The following is a 21,859-nucleotide window of genomic DNA, read 5'->3' as shown; positions in this document are numbered from 1 at the left end:
ACTCCAGGTTCTTATGATCCGTGAGAACAGTGAACGGATGAGCGGACCCCTCCAACCAGTGACGCCACTCCTCGAGAGCTAGTTTGACAGCTAACAGTTCCCTATCCCCTATGCCATAATTGCGTTCTGCAGGAGACATCTTTCTAGAAAAGAAAGCTATGGGATGAAGTTTAGGTGGAGAGCCACTACGCTGTGATAACACGGCCCCCACCCCAGAATCAGAAGCGTCAACCTCGACCACAAATGGCAAATCGGGTTTGGGGTGAGCGAGTATGGGAGCTGAAACAAACGCGGACTTAAGTCTAGCAAAAGCAGCCTCTGCTGCGGGTGACCAATTAAGTACCTTGGTGGCACCCTTAGTTAATGCAGTAAGCGGAGCTGCAATACTGCTAAAGTTGCGTATGAACCTCCTATAAAAATTAGCAAAACCCAAAAAACGTTGGAGGTCTTTTATGGACTGAGGAACGGGCCAATTGGTGACTGCGGAAACTTTAGTGTCGTCCATGAGGACACCCTGGGGACTAATGACATAGCCGAGAAATGTGACCCGTTGGAGATGGAACTCACATTTCTCGACTTTAGCATACAAATTGTTGTCTAGCAAACGTTTAAGTACGGAGCGGACATGACGAACGTGGGATTCTAAATCCGGTGAATAAATCAGAATGTCATCTATAAAAAGGACTAAATGCTTGTTTATCATGTCGCGAAAAATGTCGTTCATGAATGACTGGAAGACTGACGGTGCGTTAGCTAGACCAAAACTCATTACCAAGTACTCATAGTGCCCATTGGTGGTAGTAAAGGCAGTCTTCCATTCATCCCCCTCACGGATGCGAATGAGATTATAGGCACTGCGTAAGTCGAGCTTGGTGAAATACTTAGCCTCACGTAATTGTTCGAGAGCACTAGGGATGAGAGGGAGCGGGTAAGCGAACTTCTTGGTGATATCATTTAAACCACGGTAATCAATACAAGGACGGAGACCACCATCTTTCTTCTTAACAAAAAAGAAGCCTGAACCTACAGGAGACTTAGATGGGCGAATGAAACCCTGCGCAAGAGCCTCCTCTACATAAGTAGCCATAGCCTTCTCTTCGTCAAGAGTGAGGGGATATATTCTAGCCTTAGGAAGAGTGGCACCTTCAATAAGATCTATGGCACAGTCATAGGGGCGATGTGGTGGCAGCTTAGTAGCATTAGCTTTGCTAAATACTTCCAGATAATCGGAATACTCAGAGGGAACTACGGGAGAATCTACGGCTGTGGGGCTTTCAATAGAGGTGGACTGTAAGGCTATATCAGAATGGGCTAAACAATGTTCAAAACAGAAATCAGACCAAACCGTAATGTCCCCCTCAGGCCAGGAAATCAGTGGGTTGTGCGTCTTGAGCCAAGGCATGCCCAAAATCAACGGGTGTTCCGTGCTGGGAAGCACGAACAGAGACAGTTCCTCGTGGTGGAGAGCGCTGGCTTGGAGAGAGAGTGGTACAGTCTGGAGAGTGACAGGTCTGGAGCGCACCGATTTCCCATCAACGGCGTGGATAGAGATGGGGCGACGGAGCTCCTTCGTGGGGATGTTGTGCTCTTTCACCAACTCCAGGCTTATGAAGTTTCCCTCCGATCCGGAATCAACGAGTGCTGCGACAGGAAAAGAACCAGTAGGTGAACTTAAAATCATAGGCAGAGAGAAACTCTTAGAATCACGACAAGGAGTCAAGTTACGTACCACGTTGGCGCGTGGAACCCTTTCCACGCGCTTTCCCGTCGCAGGAGACCTCATGGATCGGGTCAGGAAACCACACTCAGCTTTGTGATGACCCTTCTCTCCACAGTAGAGACATAGCTGGAATCGAATATGGCGTTGGCGTTCGGCAGCAGACAGTCTGGACCTCTGGATATCCATGGGTTCAGGTGTGGACTCCGGAGCAGATGTAGACCCACTGAAACCGCTGGCAGAGACGTGTGGATGGGGTACAGAAGCGACGTGAGTGTTGGACTTGGGATGACGAGATAGCAGCTGATCCAGGCAAATAGAGAGAGCAATGAGTTGGTTCAGAGTGAGTGCTTCATCTCGGCATGCTAACTCTCTTAAAATGTCCGGGTTGAGTCCGTTTTTAAACACCGAGAGAAGTGCTGCTTCATTCCATCCACTGCCAGCAGCTAGCGTCCGAAACTCCAGAGCATACGTAGCGACTGGCTTGTGACCTTGCTTCAGAGCGAGCAGTAACTCTCCATTAGATTGACCGTAACGCGAGTGATCAAAAACAGAGCGGAAAGTGTCCAAAAAATCCATGTAGCTAGCCACCGAAATGCTATCCCACACAGCAGTAGCCCACTCGAGTGCTTTCCCGGAGAGACGAGAGATAATAAAGCCTATCTTGGCTTTATCAGTAGTCACTGGAGAGTTACTGAAGTACACAGAGCACTGTAAAATAAAACCGCTGCACTTCACCGGATCACCGTCATATAACTCCGGTTTGCACACAAAAAATCCGGAGGAAGAAGCGCTGGGGTTATGAGGCCTGGTGTTAGCCATGGAGCTAGGGTTAGCAGTAGAGCTAGCGTTAGCCGAAGCTAATCCCTGTAGGTGCTCGAGGATGCTAGTCAGCTGTTGTTGCTGATTAGCTTGCTGGCTAGCTAGCTCTGTAACAGCGTGAGTCACACCAACGAGGGTTTGTTGGTGCTGACCGAGAAGTTGTCCCTGGCTAATCAACCCTGTTTTCAACTGGTCAGAGATCGCTGTCTGTTCACGTGAGGCCGCGTATTCTGTCATGGTGGGGTACAGAATACAGACACTCGCGGAACCAGTCAAGGATTTTATTAAAAACCCACAGGGTACAGAGAATGAGATTAGCAGTGTAAACAAAACACCAGTAAAGGTATACCTGGGAGCGAAGAGCTTAACAGGATAGTGAGGCAGTCCAGTGGTCATACACGAAGTAAGCAGTATCAGAGGCAATCCAAAAACAGAAACGATAAACAGTCCAATGGTCATATACGAGGCAGGCAGTATCAAAGGTGATCCGAAAAACATAAACGATAAACAGTCCAGGGTAATACACGAAAAAATCCACAACGAAGGCAAAGGCAAAAATCGGTAGTCAAAAACAAAAGGCAAGGTCATACACAGAAAATAATCACAGAAATAACGCTTTGTAATGTCGGACGAAACCTAGGCAATACGCGGCGCAGATGAGCGTCTGAGCAGTACTTTTATACTGGTGCTAATACTCAGGGCTTCCTGGCCGGGGCAGGTGAGGTGTCACGTGATCAGCAGTGTGTGTGTTGTCAGCGGGTGGTGCATTCTGGGTATTGTAGTTGTTAGGCTGACAACCTCCGTTGGAGACCAGTGTGGGAGGACAGGAAGTGCCTACAGCACCAGACGTGACATACAGAGAGATTCAACAACTCCCTGATTGTGACGTCCAGGGGGCTGTTTCACAAAGTAAGCTTAAAAAAATGGCGCTTATTTAAGTAAGCCTCGCTTGAGTTAGCCACACAATTCACTTCCAGTTAGTTTCGTTCCACTAACAAAATCCATATGCATGTCATGGTGTGCACAGAATACAGACACTCGTAGATATGATTAAAATGGGTGTTAATTAAAACAGTGATTAACAAAGGAGTAGTCGGTTGAGAAAATAGTAGAGCACCGGTAAACAGAAGCCACACAGACAAAACCATACGATAAACAGGAGACAGTCCAGAGTTCATACACGAGAGAAGCCAGCAGTAGAGATAATCCAAAAGAGGAAAAACAATTAACAGTCCAGATAATACATGGTAAATGCACAATCAGAGGCTTGTTGAGTGTTGAGAAAACAAAAGCAAGGTCATACACGAGAAAAACAACAATCAGATAGAGTAACGCTTTGTAAAGTGGAGAACCAACAATACGCGGAACAGGTGTGTGTGTGCAGTGTCCTTTTATAATCAATACTCTGGGCTTCCTGGAGGAAGCAGGTGAGGTGTCACGTGAGGAGGTGTGTGTGTGATGTCAGCGGGTGGTGCGTTCTGGGTAGTGTAGTTGTCTAACTGCAAACCTCCGTTGAAGCTAAGTGTGGAAGGAACAGAAGCGCCTACAGCACCAGACGTGACAGTACACCATCCCCCCCCTCCCCCCCAAGGGAGTTGGCACGGAGACGGAACGGGGACGACCACGACCACGTCCACCCGACGGGCAGGGAGCACTGGCGGGAGGAACAGGAGTAGCCACAGAGGTGCCCGACAGACGGGGGCTGCAAGACTGGGAACCCCGACAAACCGGAACCGAAGAGGAGAGTGAGCGCTTGGGACGCCCACGGGGTCTAAGAGCAGGTTTACCCGGATGACGAGCATGAAATTCGGCTAGAAGAGCAGGATTCAGCACATCACTGGCGGCAACACTCCTCGGGGCCGTAGCCCTCCCAGTCTATGAGATACTGGAGCACACCACACGACTGGAGCACACAACTTCATAAATGAGTTATGAAGCCGATACTAGGCTGGAAGCTCAATTTTGTACGTCAGTTTGTTAACCTGAGACAAAACCTTGAAAGGACCAATAAATTTAGGCAACAGTTTCCTGCACTCCCCCTCAAACCTCAAGTCCTCGGAAGACAACCAGACTCGATCCCCGGGTTGATACTGGGGGTACTACCTCGGTGTCTGTCAGACTGCTCCTTGTACTTGCACAACACTTCCGAAACCTGCTGGTGAGTTTCCTCACCTGCTCACTCCGCTTCATCCAGTCGTCCACCGCAGGAACCTCAGAAGACACAGCTGTCCACGGAGCTAACGGAGGTTGGTAAAGCAGGACGCACTGAAACGATGTAAGAACAGAAGTGGAGTTAGTGAGGGAGTTTTGCGCTATCTCAGCCCAAATGAGGAACTGAGACCAGTCAGTGGGATGCTTAAAGCAGTACAGACGAAGAAACTTGCCTATTTCTTGATTAACTCTCTCACACTGACCATTGCTAGTGGGATGAAACCCTGAGTTCAGACTGACATGAACGCCTAAATGCTCAAAAAATGATTTCCAAACTCTAGAGGTCAACTAAGGGCCACGATCAGAAAGAATATCTTCAGGAATGCCAAAATGTCTAAATATGTGTGTGTAGTGTTGTAGAAAAGAAAATGAAAGGTGGGTCAACACCCACCTCTCGTCCGGGGTACAACTCCCCTGCGTGTTCGTTTGATAGAGAGTCGCAGACAGGTGGAGTGAAGTTGAAAGCAAACCAAGTATTTATTACAAAGTACTGAATATTCAGGAGAACCCTCACATGAAAGACCGTCTAACAGCCGTCCCAGCATAAGCTCTCACCCCCCTCTGATCTGACTCCATGTTTATACCCCAAATGACGTGAAACCTGTTGATGAGGCGTTGCTAAAATCATCTCATGTTAGCATGCGTAATTTCACGTGTTAGTACTCAAGTTTCACGTGTCTGACCGGACCACTAGTGTTTGGCCTTGACTGTGTTCTTCCAGAATGGAACATCGTGGCACTATCTGTGTGTGTGCGTCACCCCCCGCTTTGAAGCAGAGGTTTTTAGGGAGGCACTCACTCACCAAAAGGCCACTTTGATCTAAGAGCCTCTTCTGTAGCAATTTAGCCCCGTACCGAGCGTACCAGTCGAAATCACACAGAGTGTACCAGCCGATGATTGATGGCCGTTAGTTAGGGTCATGCAGTAAACGAAATGCTTCAAGCATGAGCTACGCAATAGTCACACAATAGATTTCATATGTTATATGTTAATGTGTTAATAACGCATGGTTAGTCCGCCATATAATAAATCCTATGTGTTAGTAAACGCCTTATGTATCATGTGGGTTAATTTGTCATAATAGATGTGTTAGTCACATGCCTGATCAAACAGTGTTTATCTATATGTGTAAATAATATATATTGTGAGTATTGGTTAATCTTCTATATAAATGCGTGTAAAATACACTGTGAGTAATAAAAATGATCAAATACAATGTGAGTATTGGTTAATGCATATAAAATACAAGGTTTCACACAATAATTATGTAATTATAGATACTAAGATAAGTAATCATAATTGAAAGATATTTGTCAATACACTCAAGGTAAAATAAACAGTTACTCTTCAATACTCCCTTTTGACGTATCAACCAGATACGTCAACACATCGTAATTCCTCCAAACATGTATATTTACATATGTTCAACACTTGATAAACATATGTGTGAACATTTTACTAATGGTGGGAGCGAAAACCTGTCCGGCAGCCTTCCAACCAATTTTGACAGGAAAAATTCTCCCACGACCCCCCTGCCCCAGGCGGCCAATAATTCGAACCCTATCAAAGGAGGAAGTGACATCATTGCCTTAAAGTCATCCCCAAGACTTGTTGGTCTACAGCATTTCCTCCTGCTCTTCCTCACACTCCAGTATAGGTAAAATACATGGTGGTTTACAGTCTTTATTATCATTATACCCATTAGAGTAATGGTTATTATTACCTGGAGCCATATTGGAATAACTGGAGGGAGTGCTGGTTCGTTATGGTGTCCGTACTTTGCCCTGTTCCACTCCCTTTTTCCGTACCAAGCCATTATTAAACCATAAATGTGTTTTCCCTCTAAGGTTCCCACTATTTAGTAAACTGTTATGTATAGCCCTATATGTGTAAGTGTTAAGGTTACAGAGTGTATTTTTTTTTTTTTTTTACAATTCCGTTTTTTAAGAGTCCAATGCAACCTGTAAAGAAAAAATGTCCAAGACAACCTGTAAGGAAAAAAAAATAAATAATGTGTTCCCCCCCCTAATTTAGCAAATCACAGTCTATAACCCTATATGTGTAAATGTTAAAGTTGCAATGCGTGTTGTTCTTTTCTTCTTTCTTCTTGCTTCAGGGTTCTGAAGGTAGACTACCTCAGCCCCACGTACGAAGAGCTTTATTCTGGCTCTTGATGTCTGCAATATCAGTGAATGAAAAGTATGAGTTGGTGTGTGATAAAACTATGTGTGTTCTTTAATGAGATGTGTTTAAGAGTCTCTGTATGTAGTGTACTTTGATGCAATCGAAACGTTGCTGAATGAGTTACTCCCTCACTTCCGCTCCTCAGTCACAGCCAGGCTGTGTGCTGCTGCTGCTGCGCTCTGAGAAACTCTGTTCTCTGCTGTGGCCAGGCCAGGCCCGTGCTGCGGGGGCTCTGCTGCCCCTCCTTCCTGCTGCGGGCCTGCTGCTGCTGCTGCAGGGTCAGACTTTTCAGCTGCTGCTGTCTCGTCTCCTCCTGCTTGCTCTGTGAGCGATCTCTGTTGCTGCACAGCTGTCGAACCCTCACCTTTCAGTTGATCTGCGTACGTTGTTCTCTCAGTCACCTGGAAAGGCTCAATCCAGCCATGCTCGTTCCCCTTTCGTGCGTAATGGCGGAGGAGCCCTCACTCTGTGTCTGGACTGGTCCACCTTTGCACCACGTTCTCCTTCTCCCCCTGTGTAAACAGATCTGAAACGAGACTTTTATATTCATTATAATCATGTTTAAGGTTCTCTATTCATTTTGGAAGTCTTTTAAGGCGTCCTCCGTGTCTCCTTCCTGCAAGTTAAAATACATGGTTAAAATACATTTATCACACTTAATTTGAGCTCTAATTTCCCCTTGGAAGTTAATTATTTCATATTTAAATTTTGTCTGTGCACAGATTTCAGCCCAATTTTTGTTTTCTTACCTTCTTCAGTTGTCCTGATTTTCAATACTCAATCATGATCTTTACTGTCAAATGTGCGTTCAATCCGTAACATTTAGTAATTTTCAATTTTAAATTGCAACATTTAATTATCATCACCATTAATTACTGGCTTTTACCTTCCTTTTGTTCACATCCCTTTCCCTTTTAGTGTAACTGTTTCCCCATGGCTATAACTAATCTCTTATATCCAAACTAGCTCTTATAAACACTACCAAGTTCACCACTAGACACACACAATATTTCTCATGCAGGCACACACACACACACGCTCATGTGCACACACACAAACTCAAACACTTCCACTCTCACATACCCTACCAAAGTTAAAGGTCAGCACTAGACACTAAAACAACCCAGCTCTGGAGTTCCATCATTGTACAGACCATGGCTGTATTCGGAATGGCATACTACATACTACTCGCGTACTAAATCTGCCTAAAGCCAGTATGCAGTACGCAGTATGCGACCAAACTGAGGATCTGTAGTGCACTACAGGTACCCGGATGGTGTACTACTCCGCTCCGATTCCGCAGTGTGCATGGAGAGCTATCTTCGTGGTGTACTGCATCCCAACATGCATTGCGGCTGGCTCCTCCAGCTCGCTTCAGAAAAAAACAAGATGGTGGCGAGTGCGAGAGATTTTCAAATTATGGAAATATATATATTTTTAAATTAAGGGAATTATTTTGGAAAGTATTGGCTCACCGCTGTCGAGCCCCTCCGCTGCCGCGGCCGCGCGCTCTCCGCGGCCGGGACCCTCCGCTGCCGCGGCCGCGCGCTCTCCGCGGCCGGGACCCTCCGCTGCCGCGGCCGAGCGCTCTCCGCCGCGGCCGGGACCCTCCGCTGCCGCGCCGAACGCTCTCCGCGGCCGGGACCCTCCGCAGTGTGCCACAACATACAGTTTTAATAAATTATTCTGTTATTTTAATAAATAATTTCCTCAGTTTTAATAAATTATTCTGTTATTTTAATAAATAATTACCTCAGTTTTATAAATTATTATGTTATTTTAATAAATAATTCCCTCAGTTTTAATAAATTATTATGTTACTTTAATACATAATTCCCTCAGTTTTAATAAATGATTGTTATTTTAATAAATAAGTCCATCAGTTTTAATAAATTACTCTGTTACTTTAATAAATAATTCCCTCTGTTTTAATAAATCGTTCTCTTTATTTAATAAATAATTCCAATAAATCGTTCTGTTAATTTAATAAATAATTACCTTTGTTTAAAAAATCGTTCTGTTGATTTAATAAATAATTTTCTCAGTTTTAATAAATCGTTCTCTTTATTTAATAAATAATTCCAATAAATCGTTCTGTTAATTTAATAAATAATTACCTTTGTTTAAAAAAATGTTCTGTTGATTTAATAAATAATTCCTCAGTTTTAATAAATCGTTCTCTTTATTTAATAAATAATTCCAATAAATCGTTCTGTTAATTTAATAAATAATTACCTTTGTTTAAAAAATCTTTCTTTTGATTTAATAAATAATTCCCTCAGTTTTACTACATATTTTTCTTTTAAATAAGGGAATGATTTGAATACAAATTAATAAAATTGTTTCACTTGTGCAACGTGTCTCATTTCTTTTATTGTTGAGATTGTGTAAATATGAATGAGAGTTTGTTTAAATGTTTTCTTCTTGATGGTACTTACATAGATGAAAATAGTAATCTACTAAAATAAATAGGAAAACATATTTAACTGGAACATACTTGGGTTGTGGGGGCTGCTGCTAAATGGTTGTTAGAATTGGGTTAACTGCACTTACATTAAACTCTAAAATAAAAGCAGCAATTGCTGTTCTGGACAGTATGCAGATCTCATTAGTCTTAATAATGAAAAGGTAGGACATTTTTCATGTTCTTTCTGTTTACTCACTGAGGAATTCAGAGCACTACAGAGCACTGACTGGTGTGTCACAGCAGGACCGCGTAGGGTACTACAATCAAAAGTGTTACAGTACCGAATACTACATACTGGGCAGTGTGTAGTATGCAGTACATACTAGTGCAGTATGCAGTACGCAGTATAGTAGTATGCCATTCCGAATACAGCCCATATTTTACTGCTTCACAGCCCAAAGCTGCTGCTTTAAACGCACCTGCTGTTAAACCTACCACTGAAAGCTTCCTGTAGATCTTCTTATATTGTATTGATAATACTATATAGATAATAAATAAGGAACAAACATTTGGAAATATATCTGAATCATGTTTATTATTATTGCTCCATGCAAAGTTTTAATGATCAGCTGCTCTATTCTCCCCTCCATCTCCACACTGATTTATACAATATCAGGGCCCAAAGTTTTAAACTCAAACAAACTATACATAATGTGGCTTCTGTCTCAGGAATGGTTCCATATTGATGTATTGGGCTTTCTTGGGTTACTTTTGCTTGGACTTTAGAATCACCGCTTGTGGCTATATTATTTTACCTGCCACTTTAATTTTCTGCGGTGTGCTATTTTACTAAGAAATTATGTTTCTGACTTTATTCAGTTCCCAAGATTTTATAAAGACTTGATTTCTAGATTAGAATAGAAGTGCTTTAAGAATTGGGATAGTGGAACGTGATTATTTTCTCTGTATCAATCGTTCCATTACAGACAATAATATTATCAATATTAATAAACACAGATGTTATGCTTTGCTTTGTTCTTGTTATTATAGCAAGTAAATCCGAACAATGCTTTTCATTTACTGATCAATATGTTCAATATATATTTATGCATATGCAATGCCAAGCAGATTGCTTTTCACAATTATCAACAATACATCTATTTCCTTAAACAATTTATCAAACCTCACACATTGTTTTTCTTGTTCAAAAAATTGCTTACATGTTGAATAGTGAAAGTTTAATTTTGTGTCTACATTTCATATTTTAAAGTTAGGATTGAGTTTGTCTTAAAAGCTAAAACTTTTACAATATTGCTGAGAGTAATTGCTCATCTGCATAGTGGTTGTTTTAAAACCAAACTTTAAAAAGATAAACAAGCTAAAAGTTTGAAAAATGCTCTATATCTATAAAATAATGATTGGTCAAAAAAAATTTAGTAATAGTGGTGAGGGATGAAAAAGGTAATAGGTTTAAAAAAGATAAAAAGTATAAAATAATTATTGGGCAAATAATGGTGGTAATAATGATCATCTATTTACATCTCCCCCTTTTTCTGAAACAGAATTTCTGTTTCAGAGAACTTAACGCAAAATTGCTTCACCCTCTTACTGTCCATTGGGCTGGTCTACCCTGCCCAGGCCTCCACTGACACACACCCCATCACTTCATTCATCCACTCACTCTCGCCTGGGCTGCGCTTCCCTTCCACGATGTTTTAGAGATGTTTCTCCGTGGTCTGTTAAAATGCATGTGGTGGTCAGATCGAGACTGTGCCTGCCTTAGGTTGTCCCGTTGTAGTACGTTGGGAACTTACCCGTCTTTGGCTAACCAGCCTATCACACTGAACCAGACACAGTGTAGCAGCACTGTTTTATCAACATTCAGTGCAGTAGTGTTCCTGCGGGGTACAGTTAGGGAACGCAAACCCGGGTATGTCATACTGTCAGAAACTCACACTCTGGTGTTGACCGTAAAAGCCTGTGCAAGGCACCAAGTACCCATGGTTTATGATTTGTTATTATTGTATACAGATTTTATGTACTACCATCATTATCACCTTTTCTCTCCCACTGAATTTAGCTTAAATTATTTGCTTTGATGACACTGCTCTGGAATGAACCAAAAGAGTGCATGTCAATGAATAATTATTCAGATTTGGCATCTGTACCCTAAAGGTGTACCACAAGGTTACATTTTGGTCCAGTTTTATTTAATATATACATAAATTATAGTGCTGGCTCTGCTTCTCAGATTGCAAACTTTACCATTATGCAGATGAAACAATTTTATATTGCTTAGCTGATTTTGTTCATGCTACAGCCAGAAAATTATGCATTTGTTTTATAGGTGGCAGTGTATAAGCATGAAAACTAAATTTATGCTGTTTTCCAGATCTCTTTCTAGTCTAATTTAATACCGTAAAGCAAAACAGAGAGCTGCATTTTCAAACTCATTGTATTTCCCCTTATTTAAATGAGAAAGACCCAATTCACTAAAGCTTGTATTACATCCAATACTGAGTTTCCTTTTCAAATAAATAAGGTCTTTCCTCATTGGTTTCTGAAATCAACTATCCCTCTTAAGAGGATCAAAATGTCAGCATAGCCTGATATACATGAGATCATAGAGAAATTAGATATTACATTCCGTCTTATATAAGTCTCATTCAGCTAAGACTGAACTGAGATCAGTCTGAATAAGAAATTAATAGCAAGAGAATTGACTAAATCACCTGATAGAAAAAGCTGTGTTTGGAATGGCTCACTCATTAACTCATTCACTATTCACTATGTAGCATTTTCTATTTATTGAACTGGTTATTTAAAAATCAAATAATAAACCATGTTTATTTGTCCTGCTCTGAGGACATCTTACACCAGTACTGCATGGCATAGTATATTTGGAATTTCTAGCATACATCTTCTGTACAATATTATTATAATATAATGTAATTAATAGTGAACTATATGGGGAAAAAATGTACTGCTCAGTTTTTACAAAGCACTGCAAAAATGGCCAATCCAAACTGCTTAGTATTTCTGGTATAGGAAACGATTCTGAAACAGCCACACAGTCATTTTATTATTATTATTATTTTTTTTTTTCATTATTAGATTTGCTTATAGAATACAGAGACATATGTCACTATTTGATTGGGGCCCACAAGATATAGTCCAATACCTAAAATTAAGCTAATTATTTTCCTCAATTCTGTCTCCATAATCCCTTCATTAAATTCTCTAAATTCTCTAATTATCTATCCAGTCACACACCTCTCTGACATTATTCAACAACATTATTTATATTAACACTTCCCCAACCTCGCTTACATTAAAGTACACTTTACTCATGATTGGGTATTCACATTTTCACATGTTCATTTTAGAACTGTCTTCTAACGTATGCATATTTCTATTATATTATATTTCTATGTCACATCAGTTACTTTTGTAATCGATGTCATTGCACTTTACTCTGTTAATTATTTAATTATTTGACCATTAGTAACATCTACTGCACTGCTCCGTTTACAGATAGATCCTTACCTTGTATAGTTAGGTTTTTTATATCCTTATATTTTCTTATATATCTATCTACCCATACAAAAGCCTTTTCCCCCTGTTCACCTCTGTCCCCCATTTTCACTGTGTATTACTCTATTTCCCTACTGAACTGATGTTCTATTTTCTATGATATCTCACAAGTGTTAATTCACAAATAAAACCAACCTCTCAGTCTAAAACCAATAGGCTGGACCAACTCCACCTACTTCACCTTGGACTCCTCCCCTGCAGTGGGACTCATCCATTCCTATTTCGTTGTCACACAAGATTTCGTACACTCAACCAATCACACTGCTCACCGGAGCCCCGCTCTCACACAGTTTAACACAAACTTCCAATACATACACACACACTTCTGTTTCACGCACTCTGTCTTACACACACTCTTTAATTCGCTGTCATACACTTTCTCACTCACTGCCACACACACATTCTTTCTCTCCGCCACACAAGATACACATTTTCTGTTTCTCTCTCAGGAAAACTGGACACGCACACTTTCACACTCACAGGTACACTTTTAATCCCTGTAACAGACACTCGTAGACCCTTTTCTTTTTCTCTCTGTCAGTCGCACATACACAATCACAAAGTCAGACACACTCAGTCCCTGGAATAAGCACACATACACACGCATACTCTCTCGCACTTATTGGCCACAGACTCACTTCCCTCAAACTCATAGTTTATACTGCTATGTATACCCCTTTTTATTTGTTTCGTTTTACCTCAGAAAAGACACGAATAAGCAATGCACACAAGCAGTGGGTCGCTGCCCACCCGCGAGATACCGCTCCCGGTCTGCCTTCGACTATACCTAAGGACCCCCGTTCACACTTTTAAGCTACTCATTTATTTTAAACTAACACTCACGCGCTAATGAAGGCTTTCCATATGGTCCCAGTCACGCTTCTTAAAGCCCGCAACTTTCAACATGAAACGCCCAATATATTAACCCGATCTTTTGTCAATTATTTCTATCTGTATTAATACGTAGTAGGTACAGCGTCTACTAATTTTACCAAATGTCTAGAGCAGGAACAGCGTCTGCTTCTAGTCTGTTTATGTTTATTATTATTTTTATTTTTATATTTTTTATTTTTATTTTTTTATTTTATTTTATTTGTTTTTTATTTATTTTGTTATTTTCTGAACCTGTTCACGAGCGGATCAATCCCGAGGTGAGGCTTACACCTAGCCGTTATCCGAAGCCGGGGGGACACGCCAGCTTCCAATCCTTAAAACCTGAGGAGACCCCCGTCTCTACTCTCATATAAAACCTGAGGAGACCCACGTCTCTACTCTTATATAAAACCTGAGGAGACCCCCGTCTCTACTCTCATATAAAACCTGAGGAGACCCACGTCTCTACTCTTATATAAAACCTGAGGAGACCCTTGTCTCTACTCACATATAAAACCTGAGGAGACCCTTGTCTCTACTCACATATAAAACCTGAGGAGACCCACGTCTCTACTCTTATATAAAACCTGAGGAGACCCTTGTCTCTACTCTTATATAAAACCTGAGGAGACCCACGTCTCTACTCTTATATAAAACCTGAGGAGACCCACGTCTCTACTCTTATATAAAACCTGAGGAGACCCTTGTCTCTACTCACATATAAAACCTGAGGAGACCCACGTCTCTACTCTTATATAAAATCTGAGGAGACCCTTGTCTCTACTCACATATAAAACCTGAGGAGACCCACGTCTCTACTCTTATATAAAATCTGAGGAGACCCTTGTCTCTACTCTTATATAAAACCTGAGGAGACCCCCGTCTCTACTCACATATAAAACCTGAGGAGACCCTTGTCTCTACTCACATATAAAACCTTAAATACCTTTTTAACACAAATAACGAGTAAAATACATTGGTATGCTTCCTGCTCCCCTCCGGACAGCAGCCCGACCGCCGCTCCACTCAAATTTGAAATAGCCAATATGCAGAATTTGATTAAACCGGCTCTGCTTACCTGTTTTGTTAAGTTCGGCCATGAGTGGATCAGTGCCGGATGCTGTCCTTCGTCAGACTCGTTCAGAGGTCGGGGTCACCAAATTGTTGTAGAAAAGAAAATGAAAGGTGGGTCAACACCCACCTCTCGTCCGGGGTACAACTCCCCTGCGTGTTCGTTTGATAGAGAGTCGCAGACAGGTGGAGTGAAGTTGAAAGCAAACCAAGTATTTATTACAAAGTACTGAATATTCAGGAGAACCCACACATGAAAGACCGTCTAACAGCCGTCCCAGTATAAGTTCTGACCCCCCTCTAATCTGACTCCATGTTTTATACCCCAAATGACGTGAAACCTGCTGATGAGGCGTTGCTAAAATCACCTCATGTTAGCATGCGTAATTTCACGTGTTAGTGCTCAAGTTTCACAGGTCTGACCGGACCACTAGTGTTTGGCCTTGACTGTGTTCTTCCAGAATGGAACATCGTGGCACTATCTGTGTGTGTGCGTCACCCCCCGCTTTGAAGCAGAGGTTTTTAGGGAGGCACTCACTCACCAAAAGGCCGCTTTGATCTAAGAGCCTCTTCTGTAGCAATTTAGCCCCGTACCGAGCGTACCAGTCGAAATCACACAGAGTGTACCAGCCGATGATTGATGGCCGTTAGTTAGGGTCATGCAGTAAACGAAATGCTTCAAGCATGAGCTACGCAATAGTCACACAATAGATTTCATATGTTATATGTTAATGTGTTAATAACGCATGGTTAGTCCGCCATATAATAAATCCTATGTGTTAGTAAACGCCTTATGTATCATGTGGGTTAATTTGTCATAATAGATGTGTTAGTCACATGCCTGATCAAACAATGTTTATCTATATGTGTAAATAATATATATTGTGAGTATTGGTTAATCTTCTATATAAATGCGTGTAAAATACACTGTGAGTAATAAAAATGATCAAATACAATGTGAGTATTGGTTAATGCATATAAAATACAAGGTTTCACACAATGATTATGTAATTATAGATACTAAGATAAGTAATCATAATTGAAAGATATTTGTCAATACACTCAAGGTAAAATAAACAGTTACTCTTCAGTAGATAGCTTGTGCGGTCTGTAGCGCTGTAGGCAACGCAGAGAACGAAATGAACTTAACACCCGTGGAGAATCTATCCAAAATAGTGAGTACAGAAGTGTAACCTTCAACAGCGATGTGAGACCAGGGTCTTTCAGGGACAGGTAGAGCAACTAGCTTACCGGCTGGAAGGGTTTTTGGTGTTTTGCATTGGGCACATACTGAACAGGAGGCGACAAAAGCATGTATGTCAGCTCACATGGTTTCCCACCAATAGCGAGCTGAGATTAATTGCAGTGTGCACATGACACCCGGGTGGCCAGAAGTGAGCCCAGCCGATGAGACGTTCTCTAAACTGTTCGGGGAAGAAAGTTTTTTGAGGAGGACAACCCTCCGGAGGCGGAGAATTACCAACACTCTGCTGGATGAGATCACCAAGTTCCCACCTTATAGCTGCTATACTGACAGCAGGTGGAAGGACACGCTCTGACTCGGGAGACTGAGATGCGTTATCTAAGGAACTGAAAACTCGGGATAATGCATCCGCTTTAGTGTTACGGTTACCAGGGCGAAACGAGATGGAGAAATTAAACCTAGAGAAGAATAGAGACCAGCGCGCTTGGCGAGGGTTAAGAAGTTTGGCAGTGCGTAAATACTCTAGATTTTTGTGGTCTGTGAAAACCGTGAACGGATGTGCTTCCAGCCAGTGATGCCATTCTTTGAGAGCCAGTTTGACAGCAAGAAGCTCTCGATCCCCTATGCCGTAGTAACGCTCCGCGGGTGACATCTTCTGCGAAAAGAAGGCTATGGGATGAAGCTTAGGTGGCGATCCACTATGCTGGGAGAGAACAGCCCCCACCCCAGTATCAGATGCGTCGACTTTGACCACAAACGGGAGCTCGGGTTTAGCATGCGCAAAAATGGGAGCAGATACGAATATATATAAATTTTTATATAAATTATTTATATAAATATAAATAAGACTACATACTTGCCAATCATATCCCTGAAAACATCGTTCCTAAACGACTGGAAGACTGCCGGGGCGTTAGCGAGACCAAAACTCATAACCAAATATTCATAGTGCCCGTTGGTGGTAGTGAAGGCAGTCTTTCACTCATCACCTAAACGAATACGAATAAGGTTGTAGGAACTACGGAGATCTAATTTAGTGAAGTATTTGGCTTCACGTAGCTGTTCTAATGCGCATGGAATGAGAGGTAGCGGATACGCAAACTTTTTTGTTATTTCGTTGAGCCCACGGTAGTCAATATAGGGCCTTAATCCATCCTTAAGCGTGAGTGCTTCTTGAACTTATTCTGCCATAGCGTTCTCTTCGTCGAGAATGAGGGGGTATACCCTAGCTTTGGGCAGAGTGGCACCTTCAACTAGATCTATTGCACAGTCCTAAGGACGGTGCGGAGGTAACTTAGTGGCATTAGACTTGCTGAAAACTTCGGAAAAGTCAAAGTACTCAGAAGGAATAACGTGTATCTACAGCTTCGGGGCATTCTACTGAGGTAGACTGTAAAGCTAAATCCTCTAGAGCTAAACAGTTTTCATGACAATGAGAAGACCAAACCGTAATATCTCCCTCAGTCCAGAAAACCACGGGATCATGGGTCTTGTGCCAGGGCATGCCCAAGATAACAGGGTGGTCGGTGCACGGGAGCACAAACAGTGGTATTTTCACGTAGTGGAGAGCGCTGGCTTGCAGAATAATGGGGAGAGTCTGAGGAGTCACCAGCTTGGAGCGCACCGATCTCCCATCCACCGCGTGAATCGAGATGGGGCGGCTAAGGTTACGTGTGGGAAGTCCATGTTCCTTAACCAAGTCCAAGCTGATGAAGTTCCCCTCCGACCTGGAATCTACAAGCGCTGGGATAGAGAACATGCCAGTGGGTGACGAGATATTAACAGACAACGTGAAACACTTGGAACTATAATTTGAAGTACAATTACGTACCACGTTAGCGCGTACCAGTGGAGAGCACCCCACGCGCTTTCCCAGGGCTGGAGCATTCACGGTCGGGTCAGGAGCCCACACTCAGCTTTGCAATGACCAGCCTCCCCACAATATAGACACAAATGGAACCGAACGCAGCGTTGACGTTCCACTGGAGACAACCTCGACCTCTGGATGTCCATGGGTTCTGATGCAGGTGGAGAAGGTTTCTCAGGAGAATCAGATGAGACGTGAAGATGTGCCACAGGAGAGGATTGAGAGCGGAGGTTGGTCTTGGGTCGGCATGAGAGCAGCTGGTCCAGTCGAATGGAGAGAGAGATTAGCTGATCTAAAGTAAGGGAATCATCCCTGCATACTTCTGGGTTAAGTCCATTTTTAAACACTGAGATAAGTGCTGCATTGTTCCAGAGTGCAGAATTCCAAGGCGTAAGACTTCTGACCTTGCCTTAAAGGCAGAAGAAGCTCCCATTAGACTGTCCAAAGCGCGTGTGATCAAAAACAGCGCGAAAATGAGCCAAAAAATGAGAATAACTGGTCTCCAAGATGGTGTCCCAAATCGCAGTAGCCCACTTGAGTGCTTTACCAGACAGTCTTGAAATGATGAAACCGATCTTAGCCTTGTCCGTAGCAGGCGGAGAGTTACTGAAATAAACGGAGCATTGTAAGAGAAATCTGCTGCATTTCTTCGGATCACCGTCAAAAATCTCCAGCTTGCACACCAGAAAGCCGGATACAGAGGAGCTAAGCATGCTAGTGTTAGCTACAGGGCTAGCGTTAGCTACAGCTAAACCCTTGAGGTGCTTGAGAATACAGGAGAGCTGCTGCTGCTGGTTAGCTTGCTGGCTAGCTAACTCAGTCACGGCTTGGGTCACACCACCCGCGTATTCTGTCATGGTGTGCAAAGAATACAGACATTCGCAGATACGATTAAAATGGGTGTTTATTAAAACAGTGATTAACAAAGGAGTAGTCGGTTGAGAAAATAGTAGAGCACCGGTAAACAGAAGCCACACCTTGTGGAACCTTGTTCCTTGATTTTGTTTCCCACCCGCAAGGCTATGGCATCACACGGCTCATCCAATAGACTCAACTCTAGCCTGGGACAAAGCAGGTTTGGACAAATGTATATTTTGCTACAGTAACTGGATGAGGCTTAGGTCTAGCCTCTTTCGTGGAACTGAAATTTGAGCAAAATGAGCCAGGCTTGTCTTAAAAAGCCTGGCTTACTGAGTTAGCTCTCTTTGTGGAACAGCCTCCAGACCTACTTCCACCCATAATCAATATATACACTACCGTTCAAAAGTTTGGGGTCACTCAAACAATTTTGTGTTTTCCATGAAAAGTCACACTTATTCACCACCATACGTTGTGAAATGAATAGAAAATAGAGTCAAGACATTGACAAGGTTAGAAATAATGATTTGTATTTGAAATAACATTGTTTTTACATCAAACTTTGCTTTCATCAAAGAATCCTCCATTTGCAGCAATTACAGCATTGTACACCTTTGGCATTCTAGCTGTTAATTTGTTGAGGTAAGCTGGAGAAATTGCACCCCACGCTTCTAGAAGCAGCTCCCACAAGTTGGATTGGTTGGATGGGCACTTCTGGCATACCATACGGTCAAGCTGCTCCCACAACAGCTCAATGGGGTTCAGATCTGGTGACTGCGCTGGCCACTCCATTACCAATAGAATACCAGCTGCCTGCTTCTGCTGTAAATAGTTCTTGCACAATTTGGAGGTGTGTTTAGGGTCATTGTCCTGTTGTAGGACGAAACTGGCTCCGATCAGGCGCTGTCCACTGGGTATGGCATGGCGTTGCAAAATGGAGTGATAGCCTTCCTTATTCAGAATCCCTTTTACCCTGTACAAATCTCCCACCTTACCAGCACCAAAGCAACCCCAGACCATCACATTATCTCCACCATGCTTAACAGATGGCGACAGGCATTCTTCCAGCAGATTTTCATTATTAGCCAGTCTCAGATATGGCTTTTTCTTTGCCACTCTGCCCTGAAGCCCAAAATCCCGCAGCCGCCTCTTCACTGTAGATGTTGACACTGGTGTTTTGCAGGTACTATTTAATGAAGATGCCAGTTGGGGACCTGTGAGGCGTCTGTTTCTCAAACTAGAGACTCTAATGTACTTATCCTCTTGCTTAGTTGTGCAACGCGGCCTCCCACTTCTTTTTCTACTCTGGTTAGAGCCTGTTTGTGCTGTCCTCTGAAGGGAGTAGTACACACCGTTGTAGGAAATCTTCAATTTCATAGCAATTTCTCGCATGGAATAGCCTTCATTTCTAAGAACAAGAATAGACTGTCGAGTTTCAGATGAAAGTTCTCTTTTTCTGGCCATTTTGAGCGTTTAATTGACCCCACAAATGTGATGCTCCAGAAACTCAATCTGCTCAAAGGAAGGTCAGTTTTGTAGCTTCTGTAATGAGCTAGACTGTTTTCAGGTGTGTGAACATGATTGCACAAGGGTTTTCTAATCATCAATTAGCCTTCCGAGCCAATGAGCAAACACATTGTACCATTAGAACACTGGAGTGATAGTTGCTGGAAATGGGCCTCTATACACCTATGTAGATATTGCACCAAAACCAGACATTTGCAGCTAGAATAGTCATTTACCACATTAGCAATGTACAGAGTGTATTTGTTTAAAGTTAGGACTAGTTTAAAGTTATCTTCATTGAAAAGTACAGTGCTTTTCCTTCAAAAATAAGGACGTTTCAATGTGACCCCAAACTTTTGAACGGTAGTGTATATATTTTTATACATTATTTATTGTCTAAATCATTTATTGTTCCTGGTAACTTTTAGCTTCCTTATGAGTAGCATTACAAACCCACACCTCCTTCTGGGTCCAAATAGCTTACAACGTGTGCAAGGCTATCTTACACCCCATTAACAGTCTATTTTTAAATAGAAACATTCATTGTAAATATAGATGGGTGTGGTGCTCTGGAAATATGGTGTATTCAGGTAAACTTCTGGTGTATTGCTATCTCTATCTTGGTAACAGAAAACACAGGTGCTCCACTGACTGAATACAACCTAGACAGACGCCAACAGTCAGATGCTCATCGCTATCTTGGCAGTGAACTGTCAACACAGGCGCATCCCCAACACACATTCACCCCTGCTCGGTCCTCATACATGAACACATGCGCAGCACAAACCCAACCCAACCCAGCAGAAAGAACAAGCGTAAATGAGCAGCTCAGTTTCCTCTACTGAGAAGCGTTTGTTGGACACATCCAGGTAGCTGCACCGTTAAGATAGCAATTCACCAAAGTCAGAGCTCACCTGACTCTTAAAGAGAATGATGAGTAAGAGACGCTCTGATTGGTTTATTTCACGTTACACGCAAAATTAACCACACCCATTATTCATTAAGAGAATTGGTACACGCCTTTTGCGTGTTTCAAGCTGAGCAAGATGTACTTTTCCCATCGTTATGATAGCAAAGACACACTAACACGCCCTAAATCAAGCTGCATGGGGCATGGTTGATGACTCGTCTACAGATTGTGAAAATAGGGCCCTTGGTGTATAAGTTAGAGGTGGGTAACATTTAAATAGTTGCAACTTAAGTGTTTACTAATGCCAAGATCAGACTACAGAAAATGTGTCTTTTGCAATGGTTAATATGTCAGATTAAGCAGTCATCTTTAATGCTTTAGGGAACTGGCAACACTACACGTTAGTCACCGACCAGTCATCGTCCATGTCCTTGCATGAGTTTTTGTAAGTCTTTGCGGAGGAGCAAAGAATTATGGCTACAGAAGCGTTTTGCGTAATTTTATCGGTTTTATGCTCAAAAACTCAGTAAGAAAAAGCAGAAGCGGCTGTGGGCTCGTTCCTGGGTGACCCAAAGAGGACATCTTGGGCTCTGTGTTTTTCAGAGAGAACTTGAGGTCAAAATAAAAAAAACGGG

General features: G+C 42.4%; 1 long non-coding RNA gene across 1 annotated transcript; it reads right to left on the bottom strand.

Moving 5' to 3' along the window:
• Positions 1-5,203: 5,203 nt before the first annotated feature.
• LOC125785818 (uncharacterized) lies at positions 5,204-15,570 on the bottom strand. Its single transcript, XR_007428163.1, has 2 exons — positions 15,248-15,570; positions 5,204-5,378 (listed from the first exon to the last, which is right to left on the bottom strand). It is a non-coding gene; the product is annotated as an uncharacterized LOC125785818 (long non-coding RNA).
• Positions 15,571-21,859: the final 6,289 nt, after the last annotated feature.

Source organism: Astyanax mexicanus, chromosome 21 (assembly GCF_023375975.1).
Source record: "Astyanax mexicanus isolate ESR-SI-001 chromosome 21, AstMex3_surface, whole genome shotgun sequence".
Taxonomy (NCBI): Eukaryota; Metazoa; Chordata; class Actinopteri; order Characiformes; family Acestrorhamphidae; genus Astyanax; species Astyanax mexicanus.
The sequence above is the reverse complement of the archived record's forward strand: the minus strand, read 5'-3'. Positions and strand labels throughout refer to the sequence as shown.